This window comes from Pseudorasbora parva, chromosome 14, assembly GCF_024679245.1.
Source record: "Pseudorasbora parva isolate DD20220531a chromosome 14, ASM2467924v1, whole genome shotgun sequence".
NCBI classification, from domain to species: Eukaryota; Metazoa; Chordata; class Actinopteri; order Cypriniformes; family Gobionidae; genus Pseudorasbora; species Pseudorasbora parva.
The window spans coordinates 41,530,197-41,548,730 of record NC_090185.1 but is presented as its reverse complement, the minus strand read 5'-3'; the positions used below and the strand labels follow the sequence as shown (position 1 = coordinate 41,548,730).

Here is an 18,534-nt window from a genome sequence, read left to right as displayed (position 1 = left end):
TCAATGGCATATTAAAAATTTATGAGAATACTTTATTACTTGAAAGAAGTAAATATAGCTTTTATTTTGGGGCAAATTTTTCTCTAAATATTTTGATATGGCAGCTAATAAATACACTAAGTTTCATAATGCTGGCATGTGTGGAAAGTATTAAACCATGCATGTTACAACTAATCCCGCGTTAGGTTGTGCCCCACACTCCCCTACATCATTATAATCTGTTAAGTTTCTAGTTTTATTTGTGTCCACTCACAATAAATGTTTGTCTATGATCCAGACCATTTGCCTAGGACAAATGCTGTCAAGAGATGTAGCCGGGCTATGTATGTGCCATGATGCCAACATTATATTAATCTTGTATTATATATTAGTCTTGTTACGAAATATAATGTTTAACATAAAAAAAATAATATAAATAATATAATATAATATAATATAATATAAATAATATATATATATATTAGTGCTGGACAACGATTAAAATGTTTAATCGTGATTAATCACAATATGCGCAAAATTCAATAATGAATACAAAAGTAGTGTATTGCATACTTTTATTTTAAAAGTGCTGCTATTTGAACAAAAGTGCAATAACACATGGTTTGCAAACACTTAAAACAAATTAGATGCTTTTTTACAGCAGTTAAAAGTTTCTTTTAAATATCAACTTAAACATTAATTATTGTAATCAAATTAAATCTAAAACCAAAACTAGTTGTCACTGCCACGGCATTAATGTTTGGTTTGGTTTGGTTTGGTATAAAAAAAAGTTGTCTAAAGCCTCAATCATAACATTATAACAGGCCCTTCCAAGCAACAGCATACATCTTTTTTAAAAAAAAAACAGTACCAGCAGAAAAAAAATATGTTATCAGGGAGCAGCATTCAGTCAAAAAGACAAAAAAAAAAAAAAAACGAAAACAAAAAAAACCTTTCTGTGATACAGGTTGAGTTGTTATACACTACAATGAAACAATTTACTGCATTTATCCATTCCTCCAACTTAACATTTACTTACTCATCTGCACCAAGCCAGTTGCTAAGACACACAAGGTTATTCACATTTTCAGATGATAAAGAAACTCTCTTCTTCTGTACAATATGACCAGCAAGGGAAAACAGCCTTTCACAGGGTACGGATGTTGCAGGTGTGGCTAAGTTATTCTGTGCAATGGAGGCAGGCTTGCTGTGTGAGCCTGCGTGTTTGGACCACCACTGTAACGGACAATCCTCTGTACTGATGGTGGGCTCTGCTCTGTATCGATGCACACTGTTCTTCCTCGTGTTCAGAATCAGACTCTGATGAAGCAGTCAATAGGGCAAACTTTCTCTTTGGGGGCTTTGATGTTGTTGCTTCCACGGGTTTCTCTGCAACAACCCTCTGTTCCTTGAGTAAGTTAGCGACTGTGGCCCACACCTCACCTCTCTCAGCTCTGGGTATGCACGTGAGGTCCTTGAATCTCGGGTCCAGTGCAGTAGCAAAATGTTAGCATTTCCCTTGCATGTCTCCAGGTCTGTTCTGAATGTAGACTTGAAATTGACCACATAGGCAGGGTCATCATCTGAGCTCTCCATCACCCGAAAGAGATGGCATAAAGCAGGCAGAACCACAGAGCATGAAACATACTTTTCTCCTCCTAGAATTCAGTCACATACCTGCAAAAAAAAAAATCAAACCCTCACTCAAATGTTTTGCATTCACTTATACACACAAAAAAGTCCTCTATATATTCATGCTATATTCACACACACACACACACACACACACACACACACACACACACACACACACACACACACACACACACACACACACACACACACACACACACACACACACACACACACACATGTTGGTCTATGTGGTTTACAGGGACTCTCCATAGGCGTAATGTTTTTTATACCGTACAAACCGTATTTTCTATCCCCTTACACTGCCCCTGCCCCTAAACCTACCCATCACAGGAAACATTCTGCATTTTTACTTTCTCAAAAAAACAGAATTTAGTATGTTTTTAAGGCCATTTGAATTATGAGGACATTTGATATGTCCTCATAAACCACATTTATAGTGTAATACCAGTGTAATACCCATGTAGTTATACAAATTTGTGTCCTCATAAACCACATGTAAAGAGTTCGTAGATAAGGAAGGAAGAGGACAAGGGGTCGGCTTGGACTGCTGACGTCTCTTTTATTTAATCACTCAAAATCAACAACGTGCACACTTCAGCGTGTGACTTTTCCTTTGCTCAGTTTCGGTTTCGCTTCCACTTCCGGGTTCCGGCAAGCTCAATGTCTCTGTGGGGAACGTCAGCAGTCCGTCTCTCTCTCCCATGCTTCCGATTCTGCCAGCGTTTTAAGCTCTCTCCACACCCATTACTGGAATCAGAAACAGGTGTTATCAATCTGCGTCCAACCCACTCACTTACCGCTCGTCCCGCGGCTCTCTCTCCCGCTGCAGACCTCGCTGAACCACGCCCCCCTTGCCACATACCCCCACCGCCCGACTCAGGCCGGGGAGCCGTCCGGCCTGCAGCCCCCCCCCCCCCCCCATTTCTGGAGAGGAAGTCGGCCACAGCCATCTGAGCACCCGGCCTGTGGACCACCTTGAATTTAAAAGGCTGTAAAGCTAGATACCAACGGGTGATCCACGCGTTGGTATCTTTCATGCGGTGGAGCCATTGGAGAGGAGCGTGGTCCGAACAAAGGGTGAACTCCCTCCCCAGGAGGTAGTAGCGGAGGGTGAGAACGGCCCACCTGATGGCAAGGCATTCTTTTTCTATGGTGCTGTACTTAGACTCTCTCTTGGAGAGCTTGCGGCTAATGTACAGCACCGGCCGCTCTCCCCCCTCCACCTCCTGGGTCAGTACTGCGCCCAACCCTCTGTCCGACGCGTCAGTCTGGAACACAAAAGGGAGAGAGAAGTCAGGGGAGTGTAACAGCGGCCCGCCACACAGAGCAGCCTTAACTTGGGTGAAGGCCTGCTGGCACGGCTCCGTCCACTGGACCGTATCTGGAAGCCCCTTTCTAGTGAGGTCAGTCAGAGGGCCGGTGAGGTCCGAATAATTGGGTATAAACCGCCTATAATATCCCGCCAGCCCTAGGAACTGCCTCACCTCCTTTTTGGTCTTGGGCCTCGGGCAGGTCGCAATTGCTGCGGTCTTGTCAATTTGGGGACGCACCTGTCCATGGCCCAAGTGGAAGCCCAGATACCTTACTTCCACCCGCCCAATTGCACACTTCTTCGGGTTGGCCGTGAGCCCCGCTCCTCTCAGCGACCTCAGGACCGTCCTGACATGCCGCATATGCCGCTGCCAATCGTGACTGTAAATCACGATATCATCCAGATAAGCAGCAGCATATGCGGCATGGGGACGCAAAATCCTGTCCATGAGTCGCTGATAGGTGGCGGGAGCCCCGAACAACCCGAATGGAAGTGTGACAAATTGGTGCAATCCAAACGGCGTGGTGAAAGCTGTTTTTTCTTTGGACAATGGAGACAAGGGGATCTGCCAATAGCCCTTTGTTAAGTCCAATGTCGAATAAAATCGAGCCGTGCCCAGCCGATCAAGCAACTCGTCAACCCGCGGCATTGGATAGGCGTCGAATTTCGACACAGCATTCACCTTGCGATAGTCCACGCAGAACCTGACCGAGCCGTCGGTTTTAGGAACCAAAACTATCGGGCTCGCCCAGTCACTGTTGGACTCTTCTATTACTCCCATATCAAGCATGGCACCCAATTCTTCCTGAACCACTTTTTTCTTGTGTTCAGGTAATCTATACGGCCGGCTACGAACTACCACGCCCGGCTCGGTCTCGATATGGTGCTGAATCAGGTCGGTACGTCCCGGTAGGGGCGAGAACACGTCGGCAAACTCCGCCTGTAATTTTGATAAATCAGCGAGTTGGTACGGTGAGAGGTGATCTCCACCAGGGGCCAGCGCGACTGATTGTGCTTTGATGCTCGCCTCTGGCCCGAGATCATCCTCTCCCCCGATCACCGTTGCCAACAACACTGATTCCACCTCATTCCATTTTTTAAGGAGATTGAGGTGATATATTTGACGAGCCCCGTTCCTATCGGACCGTATCACCTCATAATCGAGATCCCCAATTTGTCGTGCGACCTCAAACGGCCCCTGCCACTTTGACATTAACTTGGAGCTTGACGTAGGGAGTAATACAAGCACTTTCTCTCCCGGTGTGAATTTGCGTAGTTTAGTACCCCTGTTATACGACCGGCTCTGGCGGTCCTGGGCTTGCAACAAATTCTCTCTGGATAGCCGCCCCAGTGTGTGGAGTTTTGTTCGCAAGTCCAGCACATACTGAATTTCGTTTTTCGCCAAAGAAGGTCCCTCCTCCCAAGTCTCTCGTAGGACATCCAGCACCCCCCGACGCTGGCGTCCGTAGAGAAGCTCGAAGGGGGAAAACCCCGTGGAGGCTTGCGGAACCTCCCGCACGGCGAATAAAAGGGGTTCTAACCACTTATCCCAATTTTTGGCGTCTTCCTGTACGAACTTACGGATCATGGATTTAAGTGTGCGATTAAACCGTTCGACCAAGCCGTCCGTTTGTGGGTGATAGACGCTTGTTCGAATGGACTTAATGCCCAATAACCCGTATAATTCGCTTAATGTACGTGACATAAACGCCGTGCCTTGATCAGTGAGGATCTCTTTCAGAATCCCCACCCGGGAGATTAGTCGAAACAGTGCGTCCGCAACACTCTTCGCTGAGATGTTGCGGAGGGCCACTGCTTCCGGATATCGTGTTGCGTAGTCCACGATAACTAGCGCAAAACGATGGCCGCGTGCGGATCGCTCTAATGGCCCGATGAGGTCCATCGCAATTCTTTCGAAGGGGACCTGCATTAATGGAAGTGGGCGCAAGGGCGCTTTTGGGGAGGCCAGTGGATTCACCAACTGACATTCCGGACAAGACGCGCACCACCTGCGCACGTTGTCATGAATGCCTGGCCAAAAAAATCGGGTCATTAAGCGATTCAGTGTGGCCGCCTGTCCCAGGTGGCCCGCCATCGGGTTAGAGTGAGCCGCCTGGAAAAGCATTTCCCGGCGGCTCTTTGGTACTAATAACTGGGTTGTATCTACCTTTGTCTGAGTGTCTTGGGTCACTCGATACAACCGGTCTTTTAATATGGCAAAATAGGGATAGGTGACGGGCAAGGCGGGCTGGAGAGACTGGCCGTCGATGGATCGAACCTGTTGGAACGCGTGCTTAAGGGTCTCATCCTGTGACTGCTCCAGAGGAAAGTCATCGCGGTCCGAGAGAATCAGTCTCTCGATCCCGCTCAGTTCCTCTGGAGCCGTCTCCAGTGGTCCCGGTTCAGTCTCCCCAACCTGTACTCGCGCCGCCCCTATCCGAGCCTTCTTCCCCCAAGCGGCATCCGCACATAACGACCCCAATAAAGCCGAAAAGGTGGGCCAATTTGTCCCCAAAATTAGCGGATGCCGGAGGTGAGGACTAACCGCCACCTCTACGCTATGCTTTTCTCCCCTAAACTGAATCGTGATTGGGACGACCGGATACTCCACCACATCCCCGTGCACACACCGCACCTTAACCACGCGGCTTGTATCCAATGCATCAGGCTTTGATGGATAGAGGTTTGGTTACATCCTGAATCCACCAAGGCCTGATATGTACCCCCCTTGATACTCACGGGTATTTGGTACTCTCCTGCCTGATCGGGGGTGGCCTGCGGGACGTCCGGAACCCGGATCATTGTCCCGATGTCCATCATGGGACATTGGTCCACAAAATGATCCGGGTCCCCGCAACGCCAACAGGCCAGCCCAGGCCTACCTGCCGCCCCAGTGGCGGGGAGTGGGTTGGACAATGGGCGTGGAGAGAGGGAGGAACCGGAAGCATGATTCCCTCCCGCCCCTATCAGCCCCGCCCCCCTGGGCGGGGCCCTCGAATTCCCGAACTGCCCCGGGCCCATCCCGCCCCGGCCTCGGGGGGGAATACGAGGGGGGCCCGGTGGGCGGGACCTAGGGAGAGGGACAGGGAGAGAGAGAGAGACAGATGGGAGAGAGATAGAAGTAGAGGTGGGAGAGAGAGAGGTAGATGTTAGAGGGGGTTCGCCGACCCCAGGGCACGCCACCATGTGGTCCTCCGCCAGGTTGATGGCCGTCTCCAGCGACGTGGGCCGGTGGCACTGGACCCACTCGGCGGTTCGCTTGGGGAGCCGAGTGATGAACTGCTCCAGCACCACCCAATCGATAACATGGTCCACGTCGCTTCCGCCGGCCAATAGCCACTTGCGGCAGGAGTCCCGGAGCTGCTGGGCCATTGCGAAGGGCCGGCCGGCCTCGCCCCAGTCCGGGGAACGGAAACGTTGACGATGTTGTTCGGGCGACCGGGCGACCCGCTGGATAATGGCCCTCTTCAGATCTTCATAGACCAGGAGGTTCGCCACCGGTAGTTGTTGGGCGGCCGCCTGGGCTTCTCCAGATAGAAGGGGGATGAGGCGCACCGGCCACTGTGTACGGGGCCACCCGCAGGCCTCCGCCGTTCGTTGGAACAGATCCAGGAAGGCCTCGGGATCGTCCTGTGGCCCCATCTTGTACATTGGCACGTGAACCGGTGCGCCGGTCTGCCCGGCGGCCTCGGCGCGAGCCTCCCGGTCGAGCCAGCTCCGGAACCTCTCGCGGTCCTCCTGCTGGCCTTGGACGATCGCTGCGAATCTTCGTTCTTGATCCGTCCTAAGGTCCAGTAGGGCCTGATGTTGCTTGCGGTGTAGGTCCGCGAGGGATGAGATGATCTCCGCAAGTGGGGTGGAGGACGGTGTTTGCATGGCGGCGGCTTGGTCCTGCTTCCTTCCCGGGTTTCGGCACCAGTGTAAAGAGTTCGTAGATAAGGAAGGAAGAGGACAAGGGGTCGGCTTGGACTGCTGACGTCTCTTTTATTTAATCACTCAAAATCAACAACGTGCACACTTCAGCGTGTGACTTTTCCTTTGCTCAGATTCGGTTTCGCTTCCGGGTCGTTCCACTTCCGGGTTCCGGCAAGCTCAATGTCTCTGTGGGGAACGTCAGCAGTCCGTCTCTCTCTCCCATGCTTCCGATTCTGCCAGCGTTTTAAGCTCTCTCCACACCCATTACTGGAATCAGAAACAGGTGTTATCAATCTGCGTCCAACCCACTCACTTACCGCTCGTCCTGCGGCTCTCTCTCCCGCTGCAGACCTCGCTGAACCACGCCCCCCTTGCCACACCACATAAACAGGCTCACACACACACACACACACACACACACACACACACACACACACACACACACACACACACACACTATATCTCTTTCACATGTACTCAGACAGGACAGTGAGAAATATATGACACAAAATATACCTGCAGGGCTCCAGTAGCATTTCCAGCCGCTGCAGTTTGTCCATTTCAGCTGTAGTTGGCATGGCGATCTTGTTGTTGTGTGTGGTGAGGACATCCCTCAGTGGCCGTCCGTTTCTGTGTGCACTTTTTATCATGTCCAGAGTCAAATTCCATCTGGTTGGAATGTTTTGTATAAGTGACTCGTTAATTTGTCCATGATCAATTGGTTTTTGTTCTAATTCTGCAGTACTCGCTGGACTGTGTTTAAAATGGCCCACTACTTTTCTGCATTTGGCCAGGACATTGTCAAACGCACTGTTGAGAAGAGATACTGTGACAGAACGCTGGAGACTGTGCACGACGCAGGGGATGTGTTCAAAAGGCAGATGTCTCGCAGCAGCGATCATATTTCCTGCACTGTCTGTACTAAGTGTGCTGACTGTATTTGAAACGTTCCACTGCTGTGCAACATGAATAAAATGTTCAGCGCACGTTTCAGCAAAATGTCTCTCTTGTGTTTTCATTACAGTCAGAGCATGTGATTGCAGTTCCCACTGTTCATCAATATAATGCACTGTAACTCCGAGGTAATTATGGTTGCCCAGCGATGTCCAGTAATCTCCGGTGAGGGCAACAGTTGGTGCACGTTGTAACAAAGCCGCCTTTATAGTCCTCTGCTTTTTATACAATTCATGTATTCTTCTTGTGATGGTGCGTCTTGTGGGAGGCTCATACGTGCCGTCATTCATGGCGATCTTGTGAACGTTCTTCAGACCGACATCTTCCACAACACTAATCGGCCTGCAGTTTGTAGCTACTTCGCTATGGCATTTGTTATCTTGTCTTTCTTTTGCTTATCTATAGTTCTCACACACGCTGCATCCAACGTAGTCTGCCGAAGCCTCCCTCCACTGTTTGTTTGGGTGAGTAATTTGCTGGCATCAACGGTGTGCATTGCATTTAAGTGATACTTCAGACTCGAAGTACTCTGGTGATACAAAAATTCAGCTTTGCAGTGGTTACAAATAACTTTACTTCTATCATCTCCGCCATGTGGAAGAGATTTAAAATGAAAATGTCCATTTAAGAGTTTGATATATATATATATATATATATATATATATATATATATATATATATATATATATATATATATATATATATATATATATATATAATCACGGAAAGTAGGGACACAAGTCGGTTCTGGGGCATTTTGAGTTATTCACAGATTCTGAATGTAATCTCCAAGCTTTCCAGCAATGTGTAACACATGGAAATCTGATCATATTTGGAGAAATTGTGGCCATTTGAATGTAGGCATTTAGTCAGTGGTGGAAAGAGTACTGGGGTCTTCTTTGTGGATGTACTATGGGTCTGTTTGATGGAGACAAAGTGAGAGAAATGGGTAAAATCTGTAACCGTTTCTATAGTGTAGGGGTAAGGCGCATGTCATCAAGTTTTGACGCAATTTGATCTTAGGTTCTAATCGAAGAAAAAGCAAGCCTCTTTACGTCATGGCCTCTGCGCCAGAGCCTCTTTACATCATGACCGCCACGCCAGAGCCTCTTCACGTCATGGCTGCAACACCAGATCCTCCTTACGTCATGGCCGCCACACCAGAGCCACTTCACATCAATCAATCCACTTTATTTATATAGCGCTTTTACAATCACGATTGTGTCAAAGCAGCTTCAGTGTCAAACAGGATAATACTGCAACAAAATTAGATTTGGCTGTACAGTCGTTCTGGAGAAAACAGTGATGTTATCAGCTTATTTTAATTTATCATATAGCGACAATGTTGGCAGATCAGTATTATAGTTTATAGAATTAATTCAAACCTAATTCATAAATTTTATTTGTATAATTAGCTGAATAACTTTGATCATAATTTTAGTGTCCCCAACTGAGCAAGCCAAGCCAAAGGCGACAGTGGCAAGGAACCAAAACTCCATCAGGGCATGATGGAGAAAAATAAACCTTGGGAGAAACCAGACTCAGTCGGGGTGCCAGTTCTCCTCTGGCCTATTAACACACCATGTATGATTATTATTCTGGCAACCTTACAAGTCAGAAATCATATTAGATTGGAATATTCAAACTTACAGGGTATCACGGAAGAGACGGGTTTATTTAGGATGGTGCGTCGATTACACAAGAGTATGAATATATGAAAGATCGGAATTATTGCGTCATGGCTGCCACCCCGAGCCTCTTCACATCATGGCCGCCACACCAGAGTCTCTTCACGTCATGGCTGTCACACCAGAGCCTCTTCACATCATGGCTGCCACACCAGAGCCTCTTCACGTCATGGCTGCCACGCCAGAGCCTCTTCACATCATGGCCGCCACACCAGAGCCTCTTCACATCATGGCTGCCACACCAGAGCCTCTTCACATCATGGCTGCCACGCCAGAGCCTCTTCACGTCATGGCTGTCACACCAGAGCCTCTTCACATCATGGCTGCCACACCAGAGCCTCTTCACGTCATAGCTGCCATGCCAGAGCCTCTTCACATCATGGCTGCTACACCAGAGCCTCTTCACATCATGGCCGCCACACCAGAGCCTCTTCACATCATGGCTGCCACGCCAGAGCCTCTTCACATCATGGCTGCCACACCAGATCCTCTTCACATCATGGCCGTCACACCAGAGCCTCTTAACGTCATGGCCGCCACACCAGATCCTCTTCACGTCATGGCCGCCACACCAGAGCCTCTTCACATCATGGCTGCCACGTCAGAGCCTCTTCACATCATGGCTGCCACCTCAGAGCCTCTTCACATCATGGCCGTCACATCAGAGCCTCTTCACGTCATGGCTGTCACACTAGAGCCTCTTCACATCATGGCCGCCACACCAGAGCCTCTTCACATCATGGCCGCCACACCAGAGAATCTTCATGTCATGGCTGTCACACCAGATCCTCTTCACGTCATGGCCGCCACACCAGAGCCTCTTCACGTCATGGCCGCCACACCAGAGCCTCTTCACGTCATGGCCGCCACACCAGAGCCTCTTCACGTCATGGCCGCCACACCAGATCCTCTTCACGTCATGGCCGTCACACCAGAGCCTCTTCACGTCATGGCTGCCACACCAGATACTCTTCTCGTCATGGCCGGCACACCAGATCCTCTTCACGTCATGGCCGCCACACCAGAGCCTCTTCATGTCATGGCCACCACACCAGAGCCTCTTCACATCATGGCTGCCACACCAGAGCCTCTTCACGTCATGGCTGCCACGCCAGAGCCTCTTCACATCATGGCTGCCACACCAGAGCCTCTTCACATCATGGCTGCCACACCAGAGCCTCTTCACATCATGGCTGCCACACCAGAGCCTCTTCACATCATGGCTGCCACACCAGAGCCTCTTCACATCATGGCTGCCACACCAGAGCCTCTTCACGTCATGGCTGCCACACCAGAGCCTCTTCACATCATGGCTGCCACACCAGAGCCTCTTTACATCATGGCTTCCACACCAGAGCCTCTTTACATCATGGCTGTCACACCAGAGCCTCTTCATATCATGGCTGTCACACCTCAACCAACACGCAATTACTAAAGTGAGGTCTCTTTCTCGCCACACCAGAGCCTCTTCACGTCATGGCTGCCACACCAGAGCCTCTTCACATCATGGCTGTCACACCAGAGTCTCTTCACATCATGGCTGCCACACCAGAGCCTCTTCACGTCATGGCTGCCACACCAGAGCCTCTTCACACCATGGCTGCCACACCAGAGCATCTTCACGTCATGGCTGCCACACCAGAGCCTCTTCACATCATGGCTGCTACACCAGAGCCTCTTCACGTCATGGCTGCCACACCAGAGCCTCTTCACATCATGGCTGCCACACCAGATCCTCTTCACGTCATGGCTGCTACACCAGATCCTCTTCACATCATGGCTGCCACACCAGAGCCTCTTCACATCATGGCTGCCACACCAGAGCCTCTTCACATCATGGCTGCCACACCAGAGCCTCTTCACGTCATGGCTGCCACACCAGAGCCTCTTCACACCATGGCTGCCACACCAGAGCATCTTCACGTCATGGCTGCCACACCAGAGCCTCTTCACATCATGGCTGCTACACCAGAGCCTCTTCACGTCATGGCTGCCACACCAGAGCCTCTTCACATCATGGCTGCCACACCAGATCCTCTTCACGTCATGGCTGCTACACCAGATCCTCTTCACATCATGGCTGCCACACCAGAGCCTCTTCACATCATGGCTGCCACACCAGAGCCTCTTCACATCATGGCTGCCACACCAGAGCCTCTTCACATCATGGCTGCCACACCAGAGCCTCTTCACGTCATGGCTGCCACACCAGAGCCTCTTCACATCATGGCTGTGCATTCGTCCTTAAAGTGACAGCAGTCTAATAAACCTTCTGCTGTCTGTCAATGTATATGTTAATGTTAATCAAAAAACAAAAGACAAAGAGAAAACAATCACTCCATGTTCTTGACTGAATAACTATAAAAGCTTTAATAAGGATTGATTAACATTTAATTTATACAAATAAATATGTCTGCTTGAAAGAATGAAGAATGTTGTAGAATGCTTTGTTAATTAAAAAGAAGGCTGTGTTCTTATACCTTTGAGTGTCTTTATTAGCCTAGAAATCTAGACGCACCCTAGCGCCAGTAGGGTTGGGCATCGAGAACCGGTTCCAACTTGGAACCGTTTAAAAAATAACGATTTCATTGGAATCGTTTAGAAAATTTATTTTTGGTTCCGATCTTCGGTTCCAAACGCGCAAGTTTTGGTTTCCATGGCCACCTGATTTGCTTGCGCGCCCGCTTGTTCTTTTAGCCATGGAAGCCCGGTAAACGGCGCTCTGAAGTGTGGATTTATTTCACTTTTAAAAAGCCTGTGTCGGCACAGTGCAACTAGTGTTGTCAAAAATATAGATACTGAAATATCTGATAAGATACGATAGCCTGCTCAGTTTCTACAATATCGATCCCAGCTGCGCCCTCCTCTCCTCTCCTTCTCTGACCGACAGCGTGTTGACGCACAGCCGCATATTCCGTTCTGCTGGACTTTTCCTTACGACAGCGTGTTAGTGTTAGTGTGTGTGATAGGTCTGAATTTCGCGCGGGATTGCACATAATTCTACGAATCCCTCAGATTTCAGGCTCACAGCTGAAGCGCACACACACACTTACCGTAATAAAGCCCCCTCTGACATACAAGTGCAAATATTTGCTTCTTTTTCCAGCTTATTATTGGATAAATACAATCAACCAAATTGTCAGTGCACATTTTGAAGAGTATTAATGTAAACACCGTCGTAAACAATTCAGGAAGAAATGAAGAATGAGTAACAGAAACAGTGTTCAGGATCCATGAGTGCTGCAGTTCTTAAAGGGGCAGCAGTCATTTGTTATTCAAAGTCAAACAACAAAAAGACAAAATATCACACTGCTCTTGACTGTTCAACGTGTGTAACTTTAATGGTTTTATATGAAACTATTTAATTTTTTGCAAAAAACATTATCCAATGTTATTTTAAATTTAATTAGCCACTTTGCATTTTTTAATTCAGTTTCTTACCTGCATGTTAGACCTACCTGAAAAAAATAAAGCGGTCTTTCATTTATATATTTTATTCTATTTTATATATTTGTGCTATTTTTTGTAATATGTTTATTTGTTCTTATTTAATTACTGTTTAGTCATCTTTTTAAATTCAATTCACCATTCGAAATCAAGCTTACTTGTGCTCTGTGTAAGCTATGCAACACAATTACCCCATTGTAAAAAATACATTGAGTTAGCAAATATTTGTGAGAGAATTTTAATAGTAATTGATCAATGTTTATATAGGAGACTTTCAAAAGACAGACAAAAAAATAATAATTATATAAAAAAATATCTAATTGACAGTATATGCAGCGTTTTTCCCCCGTGGTATTGAAAATAGCATTGAATATCGATGTGACATGTTTTGACTCCACCCCTCAAAGAATCGGAATCGAGAATCGAAAAGAACCGGAATCGAAAGTAAGAATCGGAATCGGAATCAGTATCGTTCAAATCAAAACGATGCCCAACCCTAAGCGCCAGCAAATCTAATTTGCTGTGAGTGTCGTCTAGCAACTCTCAATACCCTTCTGAGCTGTAAACGGCAAACTCTGGTCGGGCCAATCACATGTATATCGTGTATAGAGTCGGTGGGCGGGGCTTAATATAATGACGGCCGAGTTGCGCTTGCGTGCTTCTGGTAAACACAGAAGCTGGAGAACGGTGGTCTTTCGAATCAGCTTTGACCGCGACTGGAGTTAAGCTTTTCTCTGAGAAAAGAACAAAGAACGGCACTGAAGTCATTCTTAAGAAGGGAATGACTATGTCATTCTTTTGCCGACCAAATACAGCCAAAGTTTAATCTTCCAACTAGCTCTTCTTCACCTTAATTCCTCTGGTTGGTTGTAGCGCTATCCTATCGCGTACAGAGGGAGTTTGAAAGACAATCATTAATCCCGTCCCTCGGATTGAGATGTCAATGATGAGTTTCCAGACCAAACATCTTGATGTGGGTCTGTCTTGTCAGGCTATGGGTTTATTTATTTTAAGATAAATAAATAAATGTTACATGTCACAGTGTATGTTCACTCCTTACTATCAAGAAAGTTCTGTTATCGTGTTTTTAAGCTGCTTTGAGGCTTACAGTGATCTGTGGAGTGTGATGTGATTTGCCCTCTCATTTGGAAACTGGGCCTTGTGCTAAAAATCATACTACAGGAACCTGATGATTCTACTTGTGCCACTCGTAATTAGAGGAAACTAGTGAAACCTCAACTGTGCTGTAATTCAGTATAAGGGATTGGACACATCATTTCCAGGTGTTTCAGTGTGAGCTGTGAAATACATTATCACCATGGCGATAGAGCTAAGACAAGGGGAATGACATTTATTGGGGTGTATGTGGTGGCCTATGACCAGAAACACAGAATTCATCATGCTTCACATCACATCGCCTGCCCTTCTCTGTTTTATATCATGTCAATCATGCAAATAATCGTAGTAAAATCACATACACTTTGTCTGGAGCCATGAAAAATTATAGGATTATATGCAATATGAATCTGTTTAAAGCTGATTGGAATTGATTTGGTTTAACAATAGCTTTCATTTAGATTTTGAAGGTGCAAACGTTATTTTTGCATTCACATTACAAAAGCTAACAAAGTCAATATGAATCATGCTTTTGATATTAGGATGGAACTCAATCCTATCATAGAGAAGATTATATGCAGCTGTTCAAACTGAGTAAAGTAGTAAAACTAAGAATAAAGGGAGTCTGAACCAAAGCATCTCCTTTATGATTTATTTATTTGACAAACTGTATAATGTTATTCAAATAATATATTATTCAACTACTTTTAGATATTCAAAGTATTTTATTTGGAACTAATTAAATTGTATAAAATAATAACAGTGTAGTGATTTTTTTTTTTTAAATAAAACTAGCAGATTGACTTGTTTTTGTGTGCGTTATATAAAAGGGACATTACAATGTGTTTTTTATTTATTTATTTATTTTTATTAAAATATAAAGAAGAAAGATAAATAAAGAAGGGTGGTAAAATGCCTCCAGTCTGGAAGGAAAAGCCCCTGTATGGCAACATTTGTCCCCATATGCAAATACTTGTGATATAGCAATATATTAATATTTAAGTACATATTTAATCACATAATAATAACAGTGTAGTGAAATATATATATATATATATATATATATATATATATATATATATATATATATATATATATATATATATATATATATATATATATATATATATATATATATATATATTTATAAAACTAGCAGATTGACTTGTTTTTGTGTGTGTTATATAAAAGTGACATTACAATGTTTTTTTTTTTGTTTTTTTTATATATAAAGAAGAAAGATGGTGGATAAAGAAGAAGAAGAAAGACAAGGGGTGGTAAAATGCCTCCAGTCTGGAAGGAAAAGCCCCTGTATGGCAACATTTGTCCCCATATGCAAATACTTGTGATATAGCAATATATTAATATTTAAGTACATATTTAATCACATAATAATAACAGTGTAGTGAAATATATATATATATATATATATATATATATATATATATATATATATATTTATAAAACTAGCAGATTGACTTGTTTTTGTGTGTGTTATATAAAAGTGACATTACAATGTTTTTTTTTTGTTTTTTTTATATATAAAGAAGAAAGATGGTGGATAAAGAAGAAGAAGAAAGACAAGGGGTGGTAAAATGCCTCCAGTCTGGAAGGAAAAGTCCCTGTATGGCAACATTTTTCCCCATATGCAAATACTTGTGCTATAGCAATATATTAATTTTTAAGTACATATTTAATCACAACAACCTTTTTAGAAAATGTTATAACAATTATCTGTTTATTTTAACTTGTGATATTTTCTCACATATGCAGTGTAGAAGCAGCCCTGTTAAAATGCACTTTACTGTACTAGATATTCACTTAAAAACTTATATAAAGTTTTACTTGCAGATAATATATTAATGAAATTAAAGGCCACTTAAGTGTACTTAAAGAAGGCACACTTTCATAAATATCTTAGGTACACTTCTTAAAGTGCACTTTAATGTCAAAATAAAAGATTTACTCTACAATATATATTTTAATATGTCAACTAACATGCTTAATACATGTCCACACTTAATGATATTATTACACACTGTACTAACATACTATTTTTTTAAAGTCTACTTTTCCTCAAGGGAGGATGTATGCTTCATTGCCAGGATATTTATTATTAGGCATTTGTACATTTCACCAAAGTCACATGTATGGAAATGATTAGATTTCATGTCATTGTCTTCTGCTGTGTGAGTTTGGGCCCGTCCTCAAACAGATAGACTCCTAAAAAGGGCGATTAGTCATTGCATCAGTGATTTGTAACGTGTTTATGAGTGCGATGTGGCTGGTGTGAAGCTGCTTCAGACAATAGCTCGTTTCTGTAAGCCTCCCTGAGCGTCTCTAGGTGCTGACAGACTGATGGGCAACTATTGTTCTGCGGCTCAATTGGAGGAAGAATCACAATTCTCATGTTTTATTTCCCCCTCACTGTACATCCGTTCCCCCCTTTTTTCCCTGATTTTACTCTTTCCTTGATTTTATTACAGTCTGCGCAGGTTCATTTCTTCGAGACCCATTATTAAAAAAACGTTTTTTTCCTTGTGTCAATTCCAGCTCCAAGTGCTTTTGAACAAAATATACTTTTACACAAAATATACTTTTACACAAAATATACTTTTACACAAAATATACTTTTACACAAAATATACTTTTACAATGTACTGTTCTTCTAACCCAGGCACAGGCACTTTGAAATGGTTGATTTGTACAAAAGTTAGAGTAAGTTGACATGTAATTGCAAAGTTACTTATAGTTCATAGAATGAGATTCAATCATAAAGTGGAGCATCGAAATAAAAAGTTACATTTTTATGTTTTTTTTTTTTTGTCTTCATAATTTATTTCTGCTATTTTTAAATGATTTTATGTATAGGTTTTACAGTTTTACCAACTATTTACAACTATTTAAATCTATCTTAACAAAACTTTGTGATTTAAAAAACTAAAAAAGCGGGACAAAATATTTTCAGTATTTATTGACATCATTTTTTACACAAATTATCATCCCAAAAAATGCCATAAACTCTCTTTTCAAGGACAGTGCAGTGTCAGAGAAGCATGAAATTAGATTTAAAATATATTTGTGTGAATGAAAGGGGGGGGGGGGGGGGAGAACTATTTTTGGTATATATATAATTTCAAGTTCATATCAAGTTACCTCTATTATATGATATGTTTAAACATAGCAGTACAACAGAGTTTTGATTTGGTTGTTTCAGTCTCAGTCCACTAAGAGGCAGTGTCAGGACATGGATGAACTAGAACTGAACATCAGGACACTGAGAGAAGATCTGTCATTTTTGCCAACACATACCACAGGCAGCTAGGAACAATTTGTGTTCACATTCATGTCTGACTGAAAGGAAGTGAACCTAATGAAGTGTCTGACAGTAAAACATTATATCAGATACTGAGACAGATCATACTGTTAAAACAAAGGGTCTACGTACACTGCCCTTTTGTTACATTTAGTTAAAGGTGATGTGTAGTTACACAAATAAGTACTGAGTTATGACTAACTGCATGTTCTTACTATAAGGTTAGGGTTTAGTGTTGGATTTGCTGAATGTAATTATGCATGATCTACTCTTATTACTATAGTAAGTTCATGTAACATACTATTATCCGTATGACGTGTGGGGCTGCTCTGCAATCCTTACTGCTCAATTATTCATTTTAAATAATCTGATGGTATAAAAATGCTAATGTAGATGACTTAAAGGAGAGAGTGTAAATATCGGGTGTGTTATGCGTTTGTCTGTGAGTTTGTGTGTGTGTGTGTGTGTGTGTGTGTACATTGGGGTGAGGGGAGAACTTCCAGATGTGGTGTGGGCAAACTGCCTGTTGGGACCAAAACACAGGAACTTCCTCTGACAGCAAAGATTAATCAAAACCCAGGGAATCTTTTCATGAAGCGCACAGAAAGACAGTGAGAAAGTAAAATGTCTCCTCCCACCTGAAAAATGCGACGTATGGTAAAGCTCACACTTTTTGAAACCATTGAAATACACATTAACTGCTTTTGTTGTTCGTGCGATTTGTCATGATCTGTCTTAAGGGGACGTGTGGATGATAAATTTGGCCTCTCTTAATTCTCCCAAATGATTTCTTTAAATTCCACATTTTTAACTTTTGAACTTGATCTACTGCTTCCCATTGATAAGCCAGCAAGCAAGTATCCTATTGCCACGGGTACATTTAAAGTACCAAACAGGCTTTTCTTCAGACGTCAGAGCCTAGAATTTGAACATGTCACTGGTGTGTGGGCTAGATGGTTCAAAACTCCTACTACATCTAATTTAATCATGTAAGAACTTACCAAAAGTGTACCCACACACACACACACACACAAACCCGCCCACTTTGGAAAGGAAAGGTTATATTACTTTACTGCAGTTTTAGTTTCGAAACATTGGTTTTCCTCAGAATCTATTACAGAAAATGTTGTATAATCTGTACAATATTAGGC

General features: G+C 44.1%; 1 pseudogene; it reads right to left on the bottom strand.

Annotated features, from left to right (window-relative positions):
- Positions 1-1,014: 1,014 nt before the first annotated feature.
- Positions 1,015-8,966, bottom strand: LOC137039791 (E3 SUMO-protein ligase ZBED1-like; annotated as a pseudogene).
- Between the last annotated feature and the right edge of the window lie 9,568 nt (positions 8,967-18,534).